The following is a 21,491-nucleotide window of genomic DNA, read 5'->3' on the forward strand; positions in this document are numbered from 1 at the left end:
TGGTGTGTATGCACCCATCTGTGTATGTGCCTGTGTGTGTGTGTTTGTGCATCTATGTGTGTGTTTGATTAGACTCAACTTGCTCACACCTTTGCCTACAATATATGGGCAGAGTTTGCTGTAGGTTGTAGTTTATAGATTACCCTGTACGGTTTGGTGTGTAGAGAGGACCAGGGCAGAGAGAGGAGTGACACTAAGCCTGATGGTAAGTAGCTCATACCCTGGTGTGTAGTTAAATAGAGCTCAGCATTTCTCTGTGTGTTTAATCCCTGCCTGGACACTGATACCCCAGCCCTAAAGTCTACACACACACACATGTAAGTACGCACGCACAAGCATACACACACACGCGCACACACACACACACATGTGCGCACACACACGCATACACACATAGACATTATCAGCAAACACCCTCCACTTTTGCTTTCTTTAAAACTTTCAACCATAGAGAAGCAGTGTATTTATAGGTGCCTGAAAGGTGACTCATGTACCCATACTAATTCCTATTTATTACACATATATTAATACACTGTATAAATAGAACCATCAGCATAGCCTCTACTGAATCTAATACATGATCACCTCAAAGTGAGTAGCATACAGTACATGTGTCACGCCCTGGCCTTATTATTCTTTGTTTTCTTTATTATTTTAGTTAGGTCAGGGTGTGACATGGGGAATGTTTATGTTTTGTTGTTTTGGGTGTTTATTTGGTAAAGGGGTTAATGGGTGTAGTATATGGTTTTGTGTTGAGTGTAGATGTTTAGCATTGTCTATGGTGGTTAGTTATCTAGGAGAGTCTATGGTTGCCTGAATGAGTTCCCAATTAGAGACAGCTGATTTCGGTTGTCTCTGATTGGGAGCCTTATTTAGGGTAGCCATAGGCTCTCATTGGTTGTGGGTAATTGTCTATGTAAGAACGTTTGTAGCCTGTTTGTATGTGCACAACGTTTGTAGCGTCACTGTTATTTTGTTGTTTTGTTAAAGTGTTTTTGTGTCGTGTTCATCTTCGTGTTGTTTAATAAAAGAAGATGGCTTATTTTCCAAAAGCTGCATTTTGGTCCGTCAATCCACCACACGATCGTGACAACATGGGTTCATCAGAGGCTCTCAAACAGATGGATCAAACCAGACACACACAGACACACACAGACACATGACATACAGATGACACACACACAAAATCACACCCACGTACACACACAGATGAATGACAGACACATAACACACTCTCATCACGTCCATGCACGCACGCACGCACGCACGCACGCACACACACACCTAAAGCCCCTCTGTCCTATCTGTCTCTGCAGGGGGCTGGTGAGTCTCAGTGCTGTAATCATGCTGTTGACTGGAGGAAAGTGATGTATAAGTAAACATGTCAGGAAGTACAGCAGGAGATTAAACGTAACACTTTTTCACAGCTAAAAACATACAGTACACACATGCATGAGCACAGACACACAGACAGATGTGCTGCACACACATACACACACACTTTCTCTCGATCAATCTGTATGTAAATGTGATTCAGAATGTAGCAACGCTGTCCCTGAAGTGTTGAGATAGCTAGCAGTGTTGGTATAAAAGTGTGTGTTTGTGTACCTGAGGTGTGTGTGAATTCCTAATGAATTCCCCTCCAGCTACCCGCAGCCAAACTGTTTCTGGTTTTCTCCCCTCCTCTGAAGACAGTTGGTTTTTCTGAGCTCCAGATTCTGACAGCTTCAAATAATCTGTAATAAGTGTAAACATTTACGCCTCATCACGCTCTTCCCCAACTGTGTTTTATGATTTAGCTCGAGGGCTGATCAATTTGCAGAAAGCCTTCTGTTATTCTAAATGCCAGTAGGCCTTTCATGTGAAATGGTAGACATCTATGTTTCCAGCTATCCCTATTTAACATGATGGAAACTCAGTCCTCTGTAGGGGAGCACACTCTGGTTGAAGGTTTCTTTCCATGTCCAAATGTGTGTGTGGGTCTGCACAGTGCGGGGTTGGCTGTGTGGATTAGGGTTTATGTGCGTTGTACTACTGAACCAAAACAAAACCACTCTACTTAGCCAGTTCCAAGACCCTGACAAAACCGTTCTACTTAGCCACAATTGAAACTGAACTCAAACAGAACCTCTCCACTTAGTCTGCTAATAGGACCCAACTGAACACAACCTCTCAACCTCTACCCACAGATTCCCTGCACTCAGCAGAACACCATGAGCTAACAGATCTGGCGGCCAATAGAAGTTCTGTGCTCAGGCAGGGAGGAGAGACGGAGTGAGGAATCGGGAGAGAGAACAGCCCCATGGTCCCCGGCACAGATGAGGGGCTCTGTGTCCTAATGGGGAACTCGAGCGGAAGACAGAGAAAATAACAACTATTTGCCAAACTCTCACAGCAGGAAAACTAAGACAGACTGACTCACTCTAACTCTCTTTCTCCCTCTTTTTCTCTATCATTTTCTCTCCCTGCAGCAATGTTCTAGTTGGTAATCTGTGTCATTTAGCACTGGGAGGAGAGAGTCAGGACAGAAAACAATTTCCATTTCCTCTTCCATTATCCAAGCCATCTTCTGTTATTAGAGTGGCTAAACTCTTCAACCAAGTCTGAGACAAACAGACAGACATGTCAGGTATTAGTGCCTTTCTGCAGTTTGGAAACATAGGAGACCGCATAGTGCATTACAGTATCATCATCCTTTTAGCCGAGCACTTCGGAGAGGCATTGTGATTGTAACACCACCTGCCTGGTGAAAAGACTGATTCCCGGCTCCAGAATGGTCACCATGACCAAAACGACTGATGTGAGACCATAAATCAGTGTTATTCCCCTAGTGGGGTCGTGGGGGAACTTCAATGGGGTAGCCAATTTATTAAATATATTTTTAATGCAATGAATTGAAGGTTATTTGTTGATGTAAAATTTGAAATGTACCAATTTTAAGGTCTTAAGGTTTAAGGTTAGATTTGGCGTGGGATCACTAGAATTTTTTGGGGGAAAAATGGGGTCCCCAGAAAATCTGACGGTAAAATGGCGTCCCCGCTGAAAAAGTTTGAATAGCGCTAGACATAAACAGAATCTATTAGAACCACAGCACATCTCTCGACCATAATGTTGAGCGATTAGTGCTTTTTGAGGTCGGTTTGTTTTCGGTTCGATTCTAAAAATGTCGGTTTCACAAGATATTTTTTTTCATTAATTACACTATTTCATTAATTAATTAATTATGTGGGTTGAATGCTGTAACAACAGATAATAAAACAAGTCCCATGATGGTAGTACATGACAATTACTACTTATAATTTATTCTCTTTACTTTAATAAAATATTTTATTTGTGTATATTACATTTGTTTTATTTTATGACTTTATTATTTAATTCCAAGTCATCCTCTCATCTCTATAGAGCTGCTGCCTATGCTGTCTGACAAAATCACTATTTTGGAGTTTTTTCCCATTTTCTTTCTTCAAAGTAAATAAGGCGTACTTTTACGAATGCTGAATATAAACTATCAATCACTTATATCATGTATTTTCAGAAAGAGATACCTAGCAAAATGTTGGTTTATTACTCTGCACTACTCATCCAGCAACACAACCACCTGGAGTAAACCAATCACACTCTGGATTGTCTCTTTAATGACATAATGGTCTCTGGAATGGAAGCTTGGTTGCATTGACAAAGCAAGGTGCCCTTGCACACAATAAGCTTCCATTGCCCCTGTCGCAAGGGTATTTATAGCTCTATAGAGCTGCTGCCTATGCTGTCTGACAAAATCACAATTTTAGTAGTTCTTCAAAGTTAATAAGGCATCATTTTATGACTGCTGAATACTAACTATCAATCACTTAGATCATGTATTTTCAGAGAGAGATACCTCGTGAAGCAACTGCTCTCTATCTCTCTCGATCACACGTTCTTCTGTCTCTTCTCTCCGTGTCTTAGCGCTCACGCATAGATCGGACAAGTAGGCACGCAAGGGATTGTGGTCATTGGAGTTAATTACCACGTTTTATGCGCCAAACTAGTAGAATATTGGCCTGTTGGAAACTACAACTCCCTACTACATTGCAGTTCGGGCTGATCTGATTTATTTCTAGAGAAAATGAGCATTGAGCTCACAGAAAAAAAACGAACAAAATGGAATTCTAATAACTGAACCAACATTGGTCAATAAGTTGTTTATAAAACAAAAAATGACTGACATTTCTGTTAATCGCTCAGCAATACTCAACCAGCAACAGCATCACCTTGAGTAAACCAATCACACGCGGGTTCTCTTTAATTACATAATGGTCTCTGAGTTTGTGAGTGGAAACATATTTGAGAGAGAGAGTGGCAGCTCAGTGAAGTGTGTGTGTGTGTGTGTGTGTGTGTGTGTGTGTGTGTGTGTGTGTGTGTGTGTGTGTGTGTGTGTGTGTGTGTGTGTGTGTGTGTGTGTGTGTGTGTGAAAAGGCAGTGCAGGGACAGCCAAATGGACAGCGGGGTCGCTAAAGGCTAATTCATTTATTTTCATAATTTCTCAAGGGCCCCGGCAATCCATTAGACATGGCTGGCTACAAATCATCTCACCTTACTGGTCGGATAGCGTGTGTGTGTATGTGTGTGTGTGCGCAAGTGCAGATGTGGAAGGTGGAGGTGCTGTCTGTGGTAAGCATCTATACTTCCCCCTGTCAACACACAGTGTATATTCACACATCCCTACATACACTATATGTTGATATAAACAGGATGCCATGATCATCAATCCCTTTGATCAGGAAACTGGCCTCATGAGTATGTGCTCATTGCTCTTAGGGGATTAGCCTAGGGAGGAAACAGCCAAGTCATCCCATGGCATAAGGACACAACCTTACTTACTCTCACTCCAACTCCCCTAGAATCAAACACTCTCATAAATATCCTCCCCTCTCATTCTGTCCCAGTAGTTTGTCGTCATCAGTATAATGGTGTGTGTCAAGTGTTCATATTGATCTGTGTTTGACGAGCCCCAGAGAAGAGTGAGCACAGTCCCACGTCATACACAGGATGGATTGCAGCTCACGAACAAATGCACACACGTACGCACGTATGCTTTCTCACGTTCTTCCCCCTTTCCCTCTCTCCCCTCCCTTTTCCTCTTATTCCCTCTCTCTATGGTTTTCACTGTGATGGTTAATTGCTCATCTGGCTGGGGAGTGGGGCAACGGGCCAGACAGAACACATATTTATCTATTCCAGAGAGCCGAATATAATTTATAAATGCCTCATGAGCTTAGTTTAACTGTCATACCCCATCAGAACCCAAAATATAAGCTTTTTCACTCCAATGTTTGTAAACAAATTAATGTAAACACACACTATACAGCCTCAAAACATAGTTAAAACTAAACTCAGCAAAAAAAGAAATGTCCTCTCACTGTTAACTGCATTTATTTTCAGCAAACTTAACATATGTAAATATTTGTATGAACATAACAAGATTCAACAACTGAGACATAAACTGAACAAGTCTCACAGACATGTGACTAACAGAAATAGAATAATGTCCAAAATCAAAAGTCAAAATCAAAAGTAACAGTCAGTATCTGGTGTGGCCCCCAGCTGCATTAAGTACTGCAGTGCATCTCCTCCTCATGGACTGCACCAAATTTGCCAGTTCTTGCTGTGAGATGTTACCCCCCTCTTCCACCAAGGCACCTGCATGTTACCGGACATTTCTGGGGGGGAATGGCCCTAGCCCTCACCCTCCGATCCAACAGGTCCCAGACGTGCTCAATGTGATTGAGATCCGGGCTCTTCGCTGGCCATGGCAGAATACTGACATTCCTGTCTTGCAGGAAATCACGCACAGAACGAGCAGTATGACTGGTGACATTGTCATGCTGGAGGGTCATGTCAGGATGAGCCTGCATGAAGGGTACCACATGAGGGAGGAGGATGTCTTCCCTGTAATGCACAGCGTTGAGATTGCCTGCAATGACAACAAGCTCAGTCCGGTGATGCAGTGACACACCACCCCAGACCATGACGGACCCTCCACCTCCAAATCGATCCTGCTCCAGAGTACAGGCCTCGGTGTAACGCTCATTCCTTCTACGATAAACGCAAATCCGACCAACACCCCTGGTTAGACAAAACCATGACTCGTCAGTGAAGAGCACTTTTTGCCAGTCCTGTCTCGGTGGGTTTGCGACGGTGGGTTTGTGCCCATAGGCAACACTGTTGCCGGTGATATCTGGTGAGGACCTGTCTTACAACAGGCCTACAAGCCCTCAGTCCAGCCTCTCTCAGCATATTGCGGACAATCTGAGCACTGATGGAGGGATTGTGCGTTCCTGTGTAACTCGGGCAGTTGTTTTTACCTTCCTGTACCTGTCCCGCAGGTGTGATGTTCGGATGTACCGATCCAGTGCAGGTGTGGTTACACGTGGTCTGCCACTGCGAGGACGATCAGCTGTCCGTCCTGTCTCCCTGTAGTGCTGTCTTAGGTGTCTCACAGTACGGACATTGCAATTTATTGCCCTGGCCACATCTGAAGTCCTCATGCCTCCTTGCAGCATGCCTAAGGCACGTTCACACAGATGAGCAGGGACCCTGGGCATCTTTCTTTTGGTGTTTTTCAGAGTCAGTAGAAAGGTCTCTTTAGTGTCCTATGGTTTCATTACTGTGACCTTTAATTGCCTACCGTCTGTAAGCTGTTAGTGTCTTAACGACCGTTCCACAGGTGCATGTTCATTCATTGTTTATGCTTCATTGAACAAGCATGGGAAACGGTGTTTAAACCCTTTACAATGAAGATCTGTGAAGTTATTTGGATTTTTACGAATTATCTTTGAAAGACAGGGTCCTGAAAAAGAGTTTATAGTTTTGATATCATGGTCAGTCCTTACTTCCATAGCTCTGTCTATGAATTTGAGAGTGGTTCAATTCTCCAGCCCTATTCCTCAGATTCTGACTGAAACAGGGGTGGGGAAGAACCCGTAGTTATTTTGTTGCTTTGACAAAGTCATTTCTGAAGAGTAATATTTATTTCATGTTATTTAGTGATTCATATTAAGGTTAAAAAAATAAGGTCAACCCTGTTGCTGTCACGCCTGTTCCCGCTCCCCCTTCCTGGCACTCGAAGGCACCAGGCTCCTCAGCGTTACTCACTCCTGCCACCATCATTAGGCACACCTGCCTTCCCCTGTCACGCGCATCAGAAATTATTGGACTTACCTGGACTCAATCACCTGGGTCACTACCTCCCCTATATCTGTCTGTTCCCAAGCTCTGTTCCGTGCTTCAGGATTAATGTTCGTATGTCGTTATGTTACACAGTGCCAATGCTGTCCCTGTCCTGTTTAATGTCTGTGATATATTAAACTCCCTGTACCTGCTTCTCATCTCCAGCGTTGGTCCTTACCGTTGCATGAAATTATTTATTGTTTTAATATGGTGAAACTATTCCTTAGAAAGAAAATCTAAATAAACATTGAACATCTAATAGCCAAATCCTAGTGTAAAAGCAGGTGAGCTGGTTCTACTCTTTTTGACCATTGCCTGGTGTTTTGTGGTGGAAAACTGAGTGGGTCGAGCATAACACGTCAACCATGTTACCTATAGACAGGCTAGAAATGTTTTAACAATTTATATTGCGAACCATGCATTCAATTGCCCATCCCTGTTGCACACAAGCTTCCATTTATGACTGATTTAAGATGAAGTCGTTAACCCTGTTAAGGTCAACCCTGTTACTTTATTTGGCACTTAATAAGTACTTACTATAGTATTTTTTTAATTGAACACCTTGAGATGGGAAAACATGTTTTTATTAAGTTGCACATGTGCTCTTCATTGACAGAATGTAAAAATAAAAACAAATTTCCCGCCACCATGTGACGCTACCAAGTGACACTACCAAGTTACACTACCCAAAAGGGTAGTTTTGTTCCACTAATTTTGTGGAACAACCCTTCCACTGTTTGCTCTCTTCCTCCCGCCTTCCACCTCCTCCTCCCTCTCTCCTTCAACCTCCCACCCCTCCTTCAACCCCCCCCCTCCTTCCACCTCCTCCTCCCTCTCTCCTTACACTTCCTCCCCCCTCTCTCCTTCTCTCTCCCCTCCCTCCCTGGTGTATTAGTTGTGAAGTGCTGTCTTCGTCCCTCTCCTCCCTGAGGCCCTTGTAGGCAGGTAGCAGGTGATTTATGTTCAGATAAAGTTCCCACTCCGACCTGAGCCGTGCTGTGCTGGTGTAAATCTTATCAGTCTAATGCAGGGGGAATGGAACTAGCCTCTTAAACACAGGGGAGGAGCATCAGCCCTGAGTTATGACTGCCAACGGTCAGAGAGTCGTACAATCATGCTCACACTCAATTCTTACAAGAGAACGTCCAGAGAGCCCAGTCCAAGTCTCTAGTCGGACACAGAAAGGAGAGTGTGATAGAGGAATGGAACACTCTGAAGCCTTAACTCAGGTGTGTTTTACTGAGCTTGTAGCGCCTCACTGCTCTCTGCCAGCTTCACACTTCTCTTTGATGAACTGAGCCTTTCCTACTGGCCGTGCAGGACATTTCCGCTTCTTGCTACTAACGTGGACGTAGTGGAGGTAAGAGACATCAATCTCACTGCCGTGGCTTGTCCAGTGCTGTACGGGCAGGCTAGGTTATAGAGTTGGGGGAAACACTCTCTCTCTCCACTGGGGGTGTGTTTAGAGGGCTATTAGAGAAAAGTGCTGACTGCTCCTGCGTTGGTAAACAAGGGATTTCGCAGGGCTCCTCTGCTCTCTAGCTGGGGCACAACTATCTGTACTGTACACTCTGAGATTAGACTGTGCACATCAGGGGGCAGAGTATCATGCAGTGTCAAACATGTACATGTATACACACAGTGAAGCACTGTACACTGACATTTTTGCACTGTATATAGTTTAGTACTGAACACAATCCAAGTGGGTGCATTCTATAAGCTCCTACACAGAACATTTGAGATCTGAATTTTAAACACCCACAGTGTTCCATTTAACACTTTCTTAGTGTGTATTTGTGACCCACCAAAATAGTTTTCAATTAACACTTTTCAAAGTGTTGGTAAACTAGCACCTCAAGGGTGTAGGGTCCCTAACACCATGGGTGTTGCAAATTCCAACTTAAATTACCTCTTTATTAGAGCTGATGCTCTAAACACCTGTGGTTACGCCTTATTTTTATAATATTTCCCAGGCTGCCTTTTGAGTTAATTTTCTAGGTACCAGTACCAGCAATAACAGTGTTTGCTAGTGACAGAGACATTATTTTTTGCATTTGATGGCTTTCAGTCCTGTAGCCTTCACCAGGTGAGTGCCTAAGTTAATATTTTATCATATAAATGTAATTATTCGTGACAATAAATGACCTTTTTTGACAATATCATACTTTGACAACCTAGTCTTACCCTAACACAGTGGTCTGAAACTCCTGGTTTGCAAGTCATATTATGCTCTCTTGCAAGGTGTAATATACAGTGCCTTCAGAAAGTGCTTCTACAAAGTATTGACTCAGGGGTGTGAATACTTATGTAAATGAGATATTTCTGTATTTGATTTTGTAAAAACTTGCTCTCTCTTTGTCATTATGGGATATTGTGTGTAGATGGATAAGAAAAAAAAGACTAACACAACAAAATGTGGAATAAGTCAAGGGGTATGAACACTTTCTGAAGGCACTGTAATTCCTATTGAAATCCAGCCAGTTCAGATATCCAACAATTGGAACTTTTAGTCACCCACAATCTGCCATTAGAATGACTGCCAGGGAACATTCTGAAATTAGACTACCTAAACTATCTAAACTGGAAGAACCATCTCAATAACGGGTAAAATAAGTCTAACCACTTACAGATTTGAAAAGTTTAGAAAAATGTATATTATTTATGTTTGTGTAGTATAAGATCAACGAATCAATCAATGTGCATGCAAAAACACTGATATTAAGACAAAATATTCCAGGCCCTTCCAATGTCTTTTTCACTCTGAAAGAGTTAACGGAAATTAAGTAAACACATTCAAGTAACAACAACACCATGTGGTGTTGATTCCACTGTGATTCAAATAACACTTAATTTATTCACTGCAGGTGGTGTCAATTTCAATCCCACTTGTGTTAACCCCACTAAAATCAACACCCTCATAACACAACACTTTTACCACTTTTTTAACACCAAGATTTTTTAACACCCTCACATTTTCTGTGTATGATAAAGGTCAAATTTAGCACAGTGAGAGCTATAGGGAGTTGGGCTCAGAGATAAGAGCTCTCCACTCTGCTTGTTTCTCCCTACTATCCTCTCTCCATCACCCCCCCCCCCCGCTCCATGAATCTCCCCTCTCTTATCCTTTCTCTATGATCTCCTCTCCCTCCTTCCCTTTCCTATTCTCCCCCAACTTTTCCCTTTCCTATCCCCCTTTCATTCACTCCCCTCTCTCCTCTCCGCTCCTGTCCTCTCCCTCAGTATGGTCCCTGCAGTGCATCTATCTGTGGGACAGGCCTATTGGACTCTAGTTGGATTAGCAGAACATTGAATAGAGTCAAACTATTTCACACTGACTCATCTGATAATCTGTTAATCCTAGCCAGAGACTCCAGGCAAACAGACAGATACACGCAGAGACAGACAGCTGCAGAGATACAGCAAACCTGGAGGGGAGGGCATTTCCGTATCCTCAGCCAGAGCCAGAGGAATAAGTTATTGTTTTGTTGCTGTGGCCTTTCCAACTTTCCACCATGTGCCCAAGAATGGTCCCTCGTAAGCCCCTGATCCCCCACTGTGAGTCCTGGGTAAGAGACCGGCCCAGGCTGGTAGTGCTCTGTGTGGTGCTGGCTGTGCAACCTGCCCAGCACTACTATTACCAGTTCCATGCTGCAACTAAACTAAGCATGCAGCTGCAGAGCTATACACGGCAAGGTGTTTTCAGTCTGGGCTCTCTGTGGTAATTCTCTCCTTTTTTGTCATGCTCTCCATTTTTCTCCCTCTTTACAACTCAATGTTTTTCTCTAAACTCCACCACTTTCTCCCCCACCCCACCTCATATGCCCCTTTCTCTCGGCTTTCCTCCAATCTCTGTTTCCATCGTTCTATCTCTATATCTCTCTTATTTTGCCATTTCAGAGATAAAGCATAGAGGAATCCATGCGCTGCCAGTGCAGCTTACAATTTCTCCTGCCTTCTATCAGATGGTATATCTGCCCCTGGCTCTCTCTCTATCAGTCATATCCTCAGCCTCTATCCATCTCCATCATCTCGTCCAACACCATACATCAAACCACAAGGGAAATGGACTGATAATGGAAAGAGAGAAAAACCTCCCAGAGAGGCTCTGTATCACATATAGTCATCATAGGAACATGCACTGAGTCTCTCTCACGGAGTCTCTCTCGCGGAGTCTCTCTCACGGAGTCTCTCTCACTGAGTCTCTCTAACGGAGTCTCTCTCACTGAGTCTCTCTCAATGCGTCTCTCTCAATGAGTCTCTCTCAATGAGTCTCTCTCAATGAGTCTCTCTCACTGAGTTTCTCTCACTGAGTCTCTCTCAATGAGTCTCTCTCACTGAGTCTCTCTCACGGAGTCTCTCTCACGGAGCCTCTCTCACTGAGTTTCTCTCACTGAGCCTCTCTCACGGAGTCTCTCTCACGGAGTCTCTCTCACGGAGTCTCTCACTGAGTCTCTCACTGAGTCCTTCTCTAACATAGACAGAAAAATGAACATCAGTGGGCACTGTGCATGCTAAGGGATAAAGAATTCCCTCTTAAATACTACACTAACCTCAATGCTTCTGTCTGACTGTGTCTGAGTTGCAGAGTGACATATGGTGACTTCAGTTTTTAGATGTGCATGAGGAACTAAGGCCGTGTCCACAGTCTGTCTTACCTACTACTTACTAAAACTGTACTAATCGTACTAAATAGTGTTTAGAATGTACTGTTTAGAAAAAACGTATGTAGTAAGCAACAAATATCGACATATTAGCTTCATCTATACTGAGAATGTGTCATCTAATGTACAATTACATTATTTTATCGCCATATGTTAATTTTTGGTACAGCCAGTCCCCTTACCTGATTATCAGCTGTTGTCAACACACGTGGGTCGGCTGGGACTGCAAGTTTGTGTTCCTTTTTTTGCGTGGATTCCGCGAGTGCTAGCTGGCTGTACTACAGACACCTGTCGTCGTCGTGGGAAAGACTCATTGTTATTTTTTCCTAAAACAACTGGTTGCAGTAAAGAGCCAATCTGGATACTAAGGAGATCCTGAGGGAAATCGACAAGTATCAACAGCTATACGCTATGGAGGAACAATATACTCCATCATGGAAAGATCCGACCACCTCACAAAATAACTTTAACCCGACAAAAAAAGAAAAATAAATTAATGTACAGACACGGACGATTTACTTACCATTGAGGTAGAGGCTAGTGCTCTGGCTGGAATCCATGCAACACTGGAAAAGTTGTGTGAGGAGGTAGCAGGGCTGAGGGGGAGTTTGGAATTCAGCCAGAGTGAAATTCTCACGCTCCAAAGAGAAAACAAGACACTCGCAGCCAAGGTAAAAGTCCACGATTCCAACATGGATTGTTTACTCAGGTAAAACAGGGTGTTGAAGGAGTCGCTACTAGACATACAAAGTCGTAGCTTGTGTGAAAATAAATTTTTTTCTGGGATTCCTGATTACGCATCCAATAATCCAGAGGGCGCGATCAGAGAATTTATGCAATCCGCCTTGAAACTTCCTATAGAAACTGTAAACAAGGTGGCTTTCCACCGAGTACACAGACTTGGAGCTCAGAGCGACAAGACCAAGGGTCCCCGAATGATCATCGCAAAATTGGAACACTACCAACAAAAGGAGCTGATCAAAAGCAGGGGAAGGGAGCTTAAAGGGACCAAATTCGGTCTCAATGACCAGTTTCCAAGGGAGATAAACGAACGTCTTAAGAAACTGTATCCGGTACAAAGACAGCAAAGGGAGAATGGTAAGCGTGCCTTTATCATTGTGAACAAACTCTTTATAGATGGACAGCTATTCCATTACAGCTCCATAACACTTGGGCTGTACTAAATTCTACAGGGTCTTCAGGTTACGGAAAAAAGAAGGTATGGGAACTGTAACAATATCTGAACATTATGAAGTGGATATGAACACACACAAACTCAATTACACGCTTGCTTACACATACAGACTTATACATACACACACACACACCTGATCTCGCTCTTATCTCTCACTCTCTCTTTCTCTCTTTTCTCTTCTCTTCTCTCCCTCTCTCTCTATTGTCGAGAACTGTTTTATAATTGAATGTGTTTATTGTTTGTCTATCTTTTTTATGTATTTGTCTACACGTTTATATACATTTACAACAATCAAGGGGAAGATATCAGAGTAGGGGCATTGGGGAATAACATATTGTTCGGAATACATTTGTACTGTAGTGAAACCGTCTCTAGAGTAATGCAAGGTCTCTTCCATGATCATGGGAAACGTCAATTGCTATGGAAATGCTGGGATGTGTTTTTCAATGATGTTAAGTACCTCAATGGACCATAAAGGTAATCACTCTACAAACTATCATCACCGTGCCCTTAAGGAAATCACAAATATTATGTACACATTATAAATAGTGGATATTTGGAGACTAAAAAACCCTGACCTAGTGAGATATACATGGAGGAGACTTAATCAAGCTAGTCGTCTTGACTACTTTCTTGTCTCTTTCTCTCTTGCATCAAAGGTTAAAAAAGTTTTAATAGTAGACAGAATGCGATCGGATCATCATCTAATTGGCATCCACATAACTCTTATAGATTTTCCACGTGGACGGGTATATTGGAAATTTAATCAAAGTTTACTGGAGGACAACTTATTTTTAACTAAGACAAAATAATTTATAACTGAATTTTTCCAGTATAATATACAGTTGAAGTCGGAAGTTTACATACGCTTAGGTTGGAGTCATTACAACTCTTGTCAAGATGGGTTAGGGCAGTGTGCAGTGTGATTGGGTGTCGTCTGTGGACCTATTGGGGCGGTAAGCAAATTGGAGTGGGTCTAGGGTGTCAGGTAGGGTGGAGGTGATATGGTCCTGGACTAGTCTCTCAAAGCACTTCATGATGACAGAAGTGAGTGCTACAGGTCGGTAGTCATTTGGCACAGTTACCTTAGCTTTCTTGGGAACAGGAACAATGGTGGCCCTCTTGAAGCATGTGGGAACAGCAGACTGGGATAAGGATTGATTGAATATGTCCGTAAACACACCAGCCAGCTGGCCTGCGCATGCTCTGAGGACGTCTGGGCCCGTCTGGGCCTGCAGCCTTGCGATGGTTAACACGTTTAAATGTTTTACTCACGTTGGCTGCAGTGAAGGAGAGCCCGTAGGTTTTGGTAGCGGGCCGTGTCAGTGGCACTGTATTGTTCTCAAAGCGAGCAAAGAAGTTGTTTAATTTGTCTGGGAGCAAGACATCGTGGTCCGCGACGGGGCTGGTTTTTCTTTTGTAGTCCGTGATTGACTGTAGACCCTGCCACATACCTCTCGTGTCTGAGCCGTTGAATTGCGACTCTACTTTGTCTCTATACTGACGCTTAGCTTGTTTGATTGCCTTGCGGAGGGAATAGCTACACTGTCTGTATTCGGTCATGTTTCCGGTCACCTTGCCCTGATTAAAAGCAGTTGTTCGCGCTTTCAGTTTTGCGCGAATGCTGCCATCAATCCATGGTTTCTGGTTGGGGAATGTTTTAATAGACGCTGTGGGTACAACATCACCGATGCACTTGCTAATAAACTCGCTCACCGAATCAGCGTATTCATCAATGTTGTTGTTCAACGCTCTGAGGAACATATCCCAGTCCACGTGATCGAAGCAATCTTGAAGCGTGGAATCCATTTGGTCGGACCAGCGTTGAACAGCCCTGAGCACGGGTGCTTCCTGTTTTAGTTTCTGTCTATAGGCTGGGAGCAACAAAATGGAGTCGTGGTCAGCTTTTCCGAAAGGGGGGTGGGGGAGGGCTTTATATGCTTCGCGGAAGTTAGAATAACAATGATCCAGGGTTTTTCCAGCCCCAGTCGCGCAATCGATATGCTGATAAAATTTAGGGAGCCTTAGGGAGATTAGCCCAGCTACAATAAATGCAGCCTTTGATTGTAAGGAATTCTAGGTCAGATGAACAAAAAGTTGTTATGATCACACCACATTTCGTTAATCATAAGGCATACACCCCCACCCTTCTTCTTACCAGAGAGATGCTTGTTTCTGTCGGTGCGATTCATGAAGAAACCAGGTGTCTGTACCGACTCCGATAGCGTGTCTCGAGTGAGCCATGTTTCCGTGAACGCTACAGTCTCTAATGTCTCTCTGGAAGGCAACCCTTGCTCGGATTTTGTCTACCTTGTTGTCAAGAGACTGGACATTGCCGAGTAGTATGCTCGGGAGCGGTGGGCGATGTGTCCGTCTACGGAGCCTGACCAGAAGACCGCTCCGTCTGCCCCTTCTGCAGCGCCGTTGTTTTGGATCGCCGGCTGGGAGCCGATCCATTGTCCTGGGGGGTGGGCCATGCAGAGGATCCGCTTCGGGAAAGTCGTATTCCTGGTCGTAATGTTGGTGAGTTGACGTTGCTCGTAAATCCAATAGTGCCTCCCGACTGTATGTAATAAAACCTAAGATTTCCTGGGGTAACAATGTAAGAAATAACACATAAAAAAACGAAATACTGCATAGTTTCCTAGGAACGCCAAGCGACGCGGCCATCTCTGTCGGCGCCAGAAGTCTAAAAAAGTCTAAAAACCCATCTGAACAAGAGGAATACCTATGTAAGAATACTGTTCATTGACTACAACTCAGCATTTAACACGATAGTACTCTCCAAAGTCGTCATTAAGCTCGAGACCCTGGGTCTCGATCCCGCCCTGTGCAACTGGGTCCTGCACTTCCTGATGGGCCGCCCCCCAGGTGGTGAGGGTAGGTAACAACCTCTCCACCCCGCTGATCCTCAACACTGGGGCCCCACAAGGGTGCGTTCTCAGCCCTCTCCTGTACTCCCTGTTCACCCATGACTGCGTGGCCATGCACGCCTCTAACTCAATCATCAAGTTTGCAGACGACACTACAGTGGTAGGCTTGATTACCAACAACGACGAGACGGCCTACAGGGAGGAGGTGAGGGCCCTCGGAGTGTGGTGTCAGGAAAATAACCTCACACTCAATGTCAACAAAACAAAGGAGATGATCGTGGACTACAGGATACAACAGCAGAGGGAGCAGCCCCCAATCCACATCCACGGGACAGTAGTGGAGAAGGTGGGAAGTTTTAAGTTCCTCTGCGTACACATCACGGACAAACTGAAATGGTCCACCCACACAGACAGCGTGGTGAAGAAGGCGCAGCAGCGCCTCTTCAACCTCAGGAGGCTGAAAAAATTCGGCTTGTCACCAAAAACACTCACAAACTTTTAAGGATGCACAATCGAGAGCATCCTGTCGGGCTGTATCACCGCCTGGTACGGCAACTGCTCCGCCCACAACCGTAAGGCTCTCCAGAGGGTAGTGAGGTCTGCACAACGCATCACCGGGGGAAAACTACCTGCCCTGCAGCACACCTACACCACCCGATGTCACAGGAAGGCCAAAAAGATCATCAAGGACAACAACCACCCGAGCCACTGCCTGTTCACACCGCTATCATCCAGAAGGCGAGGTCAGTACAGGTGCATCAAAGCAGGGACCGAGAGACTGAAAAACAGCTTCTATCTCAAGGCCATCAGACTGTTAAACAGCCGTCACTAACATTGAGGGGCTGCTGCCAACATACTTACTCAAATCTCTAGCCACTTTAATAATGGAAAAATTGATGTTAGAAATGTATCACTAGCCACTTTAAACAATGCCACTTTATAAAATGTTTACATAACCTACATTACTCATCTCATATGTATATACTGTACTCTATACCATCTACTGCATCTTGCCATCTTGATGTAATAAATGTATCACTAGCCACTTTAAACAATGGCACTTTATATAATGTTTACATACCCTACATTACTCATCTCATATGTATATACTGTACTCTATACCATCTACTACATCTTGCCTATGCCATTCGGCCATCACTCATTCATATATTTTTATGTACATATTCTTATTCATTCCTTTACACTTGTGTGTATGAGGTAGATGTTGTGAAATTGTTAGGTTAGATTACTTGTTAGATATTACTGCATGGTCGGAACTAGAAGCACAAGCATTTCGCTGCACTCGCATTAACATTTGGTAACCGTGTGTATGTGACAAATAACATTTGATTTGATTTAAAACTCGTTTTTCAACCACTCCACAAATGTCTTGTTAACAAACTATAGTTATGTCAAGTCGGTTAGGACTAGAGGTCGACCGATTAATTGACCCTGGATGCTTCTGTGTGTCGCTCTGAATGGGAATCTGTTGGATGACTGGTATGATGCAGTTGTTGAGCGGCTTCACTGCGAGTATATTGTATGTTTTAAACACATGTGTGTCTGAAAAGACGATTCTCTTCCTAAATAACATGCAGGCAATTCATTCTAGATAAAAACCTGAAAGGAGTACGGCATCCTGGTATTTAAAGCATACTCAATCGAAATGTGGCATACTATTAAACATATTTTCAAACAACGAATCAGCCTACTATTTTGAATGCAAGTACGGATATTTGGACACAACCCAAGAGATGTCCCAGCTCAAAGTGAACATAAATGTCCCCTCTTTAGGAAATAATGATATATTTATTTCAATGAAGGATGAAATAGAATGAAGGATGAAATAGAATGAAGGATGAAATGGGTAAAAGGAGATGGAATTAAACATGCTGCTGGAGAAAGGCTGGTACATTATGTGAACTAAACGTCAGAGCAGGCCACATTATGCAGAAAGAAAGAAAGAAAGAAAGAAAGAAAGAAAGAAAGAAAGAAAGAAAGAAAGAAAGAAAGAAAGAGAAAGAAAGAAAGAAAAGGAGAAAAACTAAATACTGAATACGAAATAAGAACAGTCAGAGACACAGCACGTCTACAATTCTAGACATTAGGTTCTGAGAGAGACATAACCTTAAATCTTACTGAATACTGAATACTGAATAAGAACAGTCAGAGACACAGCACGTCTACAATTCTAGACATTAGGTTCTGAGAGAGACATAACCTTAAATCTTTCAATCGCTCGTCTGAGCCACTCCCAGTGAGAGGCAATACTTAAACAAACAGCTATCAGCATCATGCATCATCAATGGCCCCTTACACTAAGTCTGAATTTGTCCTGCTAGGTGACCTAAACTGGAACATGCTTAAACCACCTGACCAAGTCCTAAAGCAATGGGACTCCCTAAATCTTTCTCAGATTATTACCAATCCCACAAGGTATGACTCCAAACACCCAGAAAAGGCTACTATCCTCGATGTTATCCTCACAAATAATCCTGATTAGTCTGGTGTTTTCTGTAATGACCTCAGTGATCACTGTTTCACAGCATGTGTTCATAATGGCTGCTCAGTGAAACGACCTGTCTTGATTTGTCATAGACGCTTGCTAAAAAACTTTAATGAGCAAGCCTTCCTTCATGAACTGGCCTCTGTAAAATGGTATAGAATCAGCTTGATCCTCTCTGTCGAAGACGCTTGGACCTTCTTTTTTTATATTTTCAGTTGTATTGTTAACAAACACGCCCCCGTATAGAAAATTAGAGTTACCCCACCTCAAGAATTGCACTTGGTGAAAGGCTCAGCACACGCACACTCAGGCTGACTGACTATCGTTCAGGCAAATGAGAAATAAGTGCACTCAGGCTATCCGGAAGGCCAAAGTTAGTTACTTTAAAGAGCAGTTCTCTCTCTGTGGGTTTAACCCCAAGAAGTTCTGGAAACGGTTAAAGACCTGGAGAATAAACCCTCCTCATCACAGCTGCCCATGTCCCTTAATGTTGATGATGTGGTTGTTACTGACAAGATGCACATGTCTGAGCTCTTTAATCACCACTTCATTAAGTCAGGATTCCCATTTGACTTAGCCATGCGTCTTTGCCCGTCCAACATTTCCTCATCTCCCACCCCATCTAATGTGACTATCCTCGATGCCTCTCCCTCTTTTTCCACTGCCCCGCTACAAAGTTTCTAACTGCAGATAGTCACTGAGTCCGAGGTGCTAAAGGAGCTCCTTAAACTTGACCCGAAAGAACCATCTGGGTCAGATGGTTTAGACCCTTTCTTCTTTAAGGTTGCTGCCCCTATCATCGCCAAGGCTATCTCCAACCTTTTAACCTGTCTCTCCTTTCTGGGGTGGTTCCCATTGCTTGGAAGGCAGCCACGGGTTGTCCTTAATTTAAAGGGGGAGATCAAGCTGATCCTAACTGTTAGGCCTATTTCTATTTTGCCCTGTTTATCAAAAGTGTTGGAAAAACTTGTCAACAATTAACTGACTGGCTTTCTTGATGTCTATAGTATTCTCTCGGGTATGCCATCTGGTTTCCACTCAGTTATGGATGAATCACTGCAACCTTAAAGGTCCTCAATGATGTCACCAGTGCACTTGATTCTAAGCAATATTGTGCTGCTATTTTTATTGACATAGCCAAAGCTTTAGATACAGTAGACAATTCCATTCTTGTGCGCCAGCTAAGGAGTATTGGTGTCTCTGAGGTGTCTTTGGCCTGGTTTGCCAACTACCTCTCTAAAAGAGTGCAGAGTATAAAGTCAGAAAATCTTCTGTCTCAGCCACTGCCTGTCACCAAGGGAGTACCCCAATGCTCGATCCTAAGCCCCACAATCTTCTCAATTTACATCAACAACATAGCGCAGGCAGTAGGAAGCGCTCTCATCCATTTATATGCAGATGATACAGTCTTATAATCAGCTGGCCCCTCCCCGGATTTTGTGTTAAATGCTCCACAACAAAGCTTTCTTAGTGTCCAACAATCCCTCTACCCTTAACCTTGTTCTGAATACCTCCAAAACAAAGGTCATGTGGTTTGGTAAGAAGAATGCCCCTCTTCTCAAAGGTGCTATTACTACCTCTGAGGGTTTAGAGCTTGAGATAGTCACCTCAAGTACTTAGCTAGACGGTACACTGTCCTTCTCTCAGCACATATCAAAGCTGCAGGCTAAAGTTAAATCTAGACCTGGTTTCCTCTATCGTAATCGCTTCTCTTTCACCCCAGCTGCCAAACTAACCCTGATTCAAATGACAATCCTACCCATGCTAGATTACGGAGACTTCATTTATAGATCGGCAGGTAAGGGTGCTCTCGAGCGGCTAGATGTTCCTTACCATTTGGCCATCAGATTTGCCACCAATGCTCCTTAAAGGACACATCACTGCACTCTATACTCCTCTGTAAACTGGTAATCTCTGTATACCCGTCGCAAGACCCACTGGTTGATGCTTATTTATAAAACCCTCTTAGGCCTCACTCCCTCCTATCGGAGATATCTACTGCAGCCCTCATCTTCCACATACAGTACAACACCCGTTCTGCCAGTCACATTCTGTTAAAGGTCCCCAAAGCACACACATCCCTGGGTCGCTCCTCTTTTCAGTTCGCTGCAGCTAGCGACTATAACGAGCTGCAACAAACACTCAAATTGGACAGTTTAATCTCAATCTCTTCATTCAAAGACTCAATCATGAACACTCTTACTCACAGTTGTGGCTGCTTTGTGTGATGTATTGTTGTCTCTACCTTCTTGCCCTTTGTGCTGTTGTCTGTGCCCAATAATGTTTGTACCATGTTTTGTGCTGCTACCATGTTGTGTTGCTACCATGTTGTTGTTATGTTGCTACCGTCATGTGTTGCTGCCTTGCTATGTTGTTATCTTAGGTCTCTCTTTATGTAGTGTTGTGTTGTCTCTCTTGTTGTGATGTGTCTTTGGTCCTATTCTTATATTGTGTTAAGTTTGTATTTTTAATCCCAGGTCCCCGTCCCGGCAGGAGGCCTTTTGTCTTTTGTAGACCGCCATTGTAAATATGAATTTGTTCATAACTGACTTGCCTATAAAGGTTAAATAAAATTAAATGGTACCTCCTCTACAGAGCCTAATCAATAACACACCACAATGTTTTTATTTATATTTATTTAACCTTTATTCAAGTCAGTTAAGAACACATTCTTATTTACAATGACGGTCTACCCCGGCCAAAACCTAACCTGGACGACGCTGGGCCAATTGTGCACCGCCCTATGGGTCTCCCAATCACGGCTGGTTGTGATACAGCCTGGAATCGAACCAGGGTCTGTAATGACGCCTCTAGCATTGAGATGCAGTGCCTTAGACCGCTGCGCCACTTGGGAGCCATGCTCTGGACGATCACAGTAGCATCTTCTAAAACATGGTGCAAATCTCCCTGTTACATCAGTGCATGATTGATGCAAAAGTCTGAAACACAAATATGGATCTGGCGAGATGATTTGTCCCTGAGAGAGTAAGTGAGTGCACCACAAGAGGCAAGTGATGTATTAAGTCAGGATAAATGCAGTATTCATCGTT

At 43.5% G+C, this 21,491-nt stretch overlaps 1 protein-coding gene across 4 annotated transcripts in view; it reads right to left on the reverse strand.

Moving 5' to 3' along the window:
- LOC129854200 (RNA-binding Raly-like protein) overlaps positions 1 to 21,491 on the reverse strand; it is a 68,219-nt gene that overhangs the window by 9,387 nt on the left and 37,341 nt on the right. The gene's annotated exons all lie outside the window — the stretch shown is intronic.

The sequence above is a fragment of the Salvelinus fontinalis genome, chromosome 4 (assembly GCF_029448725.1).
Source record: "Salvelinus fontinalis isolate EN_2023a chromosome 4, ASM2944872v1, whole genome shotgun sequence".
NCBI classification, from domain to species: Eukaryota; Metazoa; Chordata; class Actinopteri; order Salmoniformes; family Salmonidae; genus Salvelinus; species Salvelinus fontinalis.